Source organism: Tamandua tetradactyla, chromosome 8 (assembly GCF_023851605.1).
Source record: "Tamandua tetradactyla isolate mTamTet1 chromosome 8, mTamTet1.pri, whole genome shotgun sequence".
Taxonomy (NCBI): Eukaryota; Metazoa; Chordata; class Mammalia; order Pilosa; family Myrmecophagidae; genus Tamandua; species Tamandua tetradactyla.
Window position 1 is genome coordinate 39,085,053 of NC_135334.1, and position 5,210 is coordinate 39,090,262.

General features: G+C 33.4%; 1 pseudogene; it reads right to left on the minus strand.

Annotated features, from left to right (window-relative positions):
- Nucleotides 1-231: 231 nt before the first annotated feature.
- LOC143643344 (large ribosomal subunit protein eL39-like) lies at nt 232-387 on the minus strand (annotated as a pseudogene).
- Between the last annotated feature and the right edge of the window lie 4,823 nt (nt 388-5,210).

Below are 5,210 nucleotides of genomic sequence, written 5' to 3' on the forward strand. Positions count from 1 at the left end.
TCCCCAAAATGTACTTTATAGGCTTGCCCAAAGACTTTTTTTTTTTCAAACAAAAGGTCTCACATATTTATTACTGAACAACTTATTTATGCAGTGGCATAAAAGTAAAGAAAAAGCAGGTTTTCCCCCAATTAAATTAAGTCCAACTGCTCAGAAAATGTGACTTTTTCAGTTTTAAGGTGCGAGTGAACTTGGTACAGTAAAAACATGTGTGCCACCACATACGATTCCTTACAGACCCAGCTTAATTCTTCTCCAATGTCTCTTCTTGGAGTTGTACCTGATTTTATTGCCAGTTTTCATTCAACTCCATTGAAGAATGGGATGATTCTGTTTTTGTTTCTTGGCCAGTAATCACTTCATTCTGAAAGTCTCATGAGAAGACATGGTTAAGTGGACAGTCAAATGCACACCCAATGATGGTGGATGAAGAGAAAGAGATGCCCAAAGACATTTTAAAGGCTATTGTTAAATTATCATGGGATACCTTCTGTGAAGATTTTAAAATCACTTTTGGCCAATATCAAACTCATAAAGGAAGAGGTAAACTGGCTACCAAATGAGCATGTTAAATCTTACACCATTTAAAGTTCAGATGCAACATTATATCCTATGAATTGCTCATCTAGTGTTACAGAGTATTGAATGACAAATCCTAAGGGAAGAACATATAATGATGTTGCCATTAAAATTGTTCATACTTGTTTGAACACTCTGCTACCTTATTTGTTTATTATATATGAGTGTCTGTCACCATCGTTTTGAAGGACTCAGACAGACACTTTAGGCAAAATCAGATTATATATGAAAATAAATAATTGGTCTCTCTCTCTCCTCTGTCCCTGCTTGGTGTATTTTGGGTGAAACAGAGTTTGAGTCACAAGATTAGGGGAAAGCCTGAACAGTAAAATATGGTATCTCAGGACTGGCTTTTCAAGTATGAGTGCACAGGTGGACCACATTCCACAAGATATTCTAGGGTTTGGAGGACATGGATATATAATAAAAGCTCAATATGATGGTGATAATGATGATGATTTACTTTCTCACTTAATTCTCATAGCAACTCTAATAGTTAATACTTATTATTATGTCCATTTGCAATTAACTAAAGTTTAGAGAAGCTAAGAGACATACTCAAGGTTATACAGCTAGGAAGAGGGGAAGAAAGAGTTAGAAACCAGAAATACTTGATTCTAGAACTATTTATGCAGCTATTCATTTGATAGATATTTATTGAGCATCTACTATGTGCATAATACTGGGGGTACAATCTTGAGAAAAACAGATGGATTCCAGCTTTCATGGAGCTTACAGTCTAATGTGACAAAAAAGCAAATACAATTATAAAAATATGTAATACTAGTAAATGCTATGAAGAAAAAATACAGGACAATATTAGAGTATCTTTAATACATGGAAAGAATTGGCATAATACTTGGCCATGTGGTGATACTCAAAATATTTAGTAACCAGGATAGTTTGGGCACAAGCCAATCAAATTGTATGCTCAACCGGGAGTTAATTACTAACAGTGATTCTGTTTGGGGTGACAGAAAAGTGTTGGCAATGGATGGTGGTGATGGTAGCTCAACACTGTGAATGTTATAGGCACCACTGAATTAAAAGTGATGACAATGGGAAACTTTATGTTGTATATATATTATGACAATAAAAAACTTTTAAAAATATATATTCTGGCTCCACCAGAATGGGGCCAGCTGGGGCTGTTGTTCTAGTGTGTACTGGCTGAATATCCATGCCACCTTGCTTATGCAAACCATGATTGTGGTGCATTGCCTGATTAGATCCAGTTTTTATCTCATCTGTAATTCCTAGAACTCTTCGAACTGTACTTTAAAGATGAGGAATTTTATCCCCTTTGCTTTTCATATTCTAACCAAGTCATCCTGGAGTGTGGAGAGGATCTTTTTACATCAATCATTTTAATGAACTAGGCTAATTCTTGGGATTAGAGATAATTACCCAATAGTATTTTTGTAAGATGCGTAGAACTGTGCCTTGCACATAATAAGTACCATGCATTTATAGCTATTGTTATTGTTTTGGGTATTGTTTTTACTATTGATATTGTTATTATTATGCCACCATATATTTGCTAATTTTGTAGGTACTATGATAGCATGTAAGCATTATATTTAGGATTTTGGAATTCATCTGTCTGCATTCAATAAATTGTATTCAGTAGTCAACCAGAAAAAAAAATGGAATCTGTCTCCACTTAAAATAATTTCCAGATGAAACAAAGATTTTTGAATGTGAAAAATGAAATCATTAAAGCATTAGAAGATATATGAGACAATTTTCAATATATTTCTAAAATAGGAAAGGCCTTCAGAAGTGGAAATAAATCTCAGAAACCATAAAATAAGGCATTATGATTAAACTACAAAAAAAAAATCTCCATGAGGGAAAACATAAAGTCAAACTATAATTACAATCTGGGGAGTAATTTGCAGCTCACATGATAGACAAATGGTTAATTTACTTAAAATAAAGGGTCCAGATTAATCACTAAGAAAAAGACCAATAACCCAGTAGCAAACTAGCTAAGGACAGTTATATATATTCTTATGTGTATATACACACACACACACACACACACACACATACAAATAGCTCTTTAGCATGAAAATATGCTCAACCTTATTCATAATAAGAGAAATGCAAATTAAGTGACAGTGAATATCATTTTTCACCTATTATGTTGTAAAGATAAAAAATGATAATACTGTCTTAGATTGGGGTTGAGGATAAGGGGAAATAGATATTTTCAAACATTGTTGGTAAAAGGGTATATTGATACTATCCCTAAGGAAAGCAATTTGTCAATATTTATCAAAAATAAAAATGCAAACCCTTCAGATTCAAGGCAATTCTATTAGGTATTTTACCCTACAGAAATATTTTCACACATGCAACGTGAAGAATGCATAGATATGTTCACTGCAGCACTGTAACAGCAAAAAATAAACAGCAGTATAAGTATCCCTCAGTATGATGTTGGCTTAAATAAATTACAGTAGTTCCATGCTATGAAATACTGCACAGCTTTTAAAGAATAAAATTAGTCTGTATGTACTGATATAATCTGTAATCTATAAAGTGTATTTTAAAGTGAAAATGCAACATGAAAAATGCTGTGTACATCAAACTACCATTTGTATACAAATATTTATATACTTTCATATACATAGAAATTTCTGGATATGAACACCAGCAGGATGGCCTGTGGAAAGAGACACTGGGTCTCTGGGTGGCACACCCGGTGGCTAGGATACAAGAGTGAAAAAATGACTTAGGTTTCACTATATTCCCTTTGTACCCTTGAATCTTTCCCTGTGGATATGTTTATAATTCAAAATTAATTTAAAAATCAGCTTTTAAATTTCCATTGATTGTAATTTCCATTGATTCCTGCCTGATCTGAGTTTTATGAATGATAGAATCTCAGATTTGGAAAGTACTTTGGCGATTATCTCATCCAGTCTTTTTACCAATTCAGGAAGTCCTCCTACCCCAAGAGCAGCAGATGGTCTTTCTTGAACATTTTTTTTTTTTTTTTTTTAAAGGAAAGACAGAGAGAAGGAAGGAAGGATAGAAGGAAGGAAGGAAGGAAGAAAGGGAAACATTTTTAAACATTTTCTTGTTTTTATTGTATTCTGTTTCTCCGTTTTTGTTACATGGGCTGGGGCCGGGAATCGAACCGAGGTCCTCCGGCATAGCAGGCAAGCACTTTGCCCGCTGAGCCACCGCGGCCCGCCCTTTTCTTGAACATTTTATTACTAGGAAACTATTCTGTGTTAAAGCAGCCTGTTCTAATTTTAGATAGGTATAATTCATTTCTTCATTGCTTAAGTAAACTAATATTTATTAAATACCTAACAGGTACTTGACATTATAACTGTTGTAATTTCTTCATTATATAGACCCAAAAGTCATCTCTTTCATTGGCATTCATCTATTCTACTTTTGCTTTCAATTACATAGGTGTCCTTCAATAACTGCATAATCTCCATCCTCAGATAAATATACTCTGTTCCCTACTCTGTTCTTCATATGAAATATGGAATGGTTTTCAGACCATTCCTCCCTCCAGGTCTATTTTATCTAATTTTTGTGTGTGCCTTCTATACTGTGGTGCTCTAAACTGATTTTAGCAATCCTAGAATGGTCAGGCTAGCAGAGAATAGATTTATTTCAATTTGAATCTATACTTTTATTAAAAGACTAATGTTATGTTCATTTTTGTTAACAACTTTTTCAAAATGGCACAAGTTGATCTTATAGTCAAAAGAGCCTGCAAAAGTGAAAAGACAACACACAGAGTACAAGGTATTTGCAAATCGTAAGAGACTAAAACACGTAGAGAATTCTTGCAACTCAATAATCAATAAATAACCCAAATATAAAATAGGCAAATAATTTCTCCCAAGAGAGATATACAGATGGCAAATAAGCACATGAAAATATGCTGAACATCATTAGTCATTAGGAAAATGAAACTCAAAACTACACTTCAAGACACTACTTCACAATCCCTAGGATGACTATAATCAGAAGGAAAGACAAAAAACAAGTTTAGAAAGGCTGTGGAGAAATGGAACTCTCATACATTGCTGGTAGGATTGTTAAACGATGCATCCACTTAGAAAAACAGTTTGGTAGTTCCTCAAAAATTAAATATAATGACCCAACAATTATATGCCAAAGAGAGGTGAAAGCATGTCCATACAAAAACTTGTATACAAATATTCATAGCATCATTCATTGTTCATAATAACCCCCAAATGGAAATACCCAAATGTCCATCAACTTGCATGAGTGGATAAACAATTGTGTATAGCCATACAATGGAATATTGTTCAGTAATAGAAAGAGATGAAGTACTGATATATGCTAGAATTGGATGAAACTTTAAAATATTATACTAAGTAAAAATCACTAAAGACTGCATAATTTCATTTATATGAAATACACAGAATAGGCAAATCTATAGAGGTAGAAAGTAGTTTAGTACTTGCCAGGAGAGTAATGGGGTGTGATTGCTAATGAGTAGGTGGTTTCTTTTTTCAGATGAAAATGTTCCAGTATTATTGTTCTAGAGTGATGATTGCACAACTCTGTGAATATACTAAAAAACTATTGAATTATACACTTTTTTTTTTTGGTAGTAGAGTTTTTTTTTT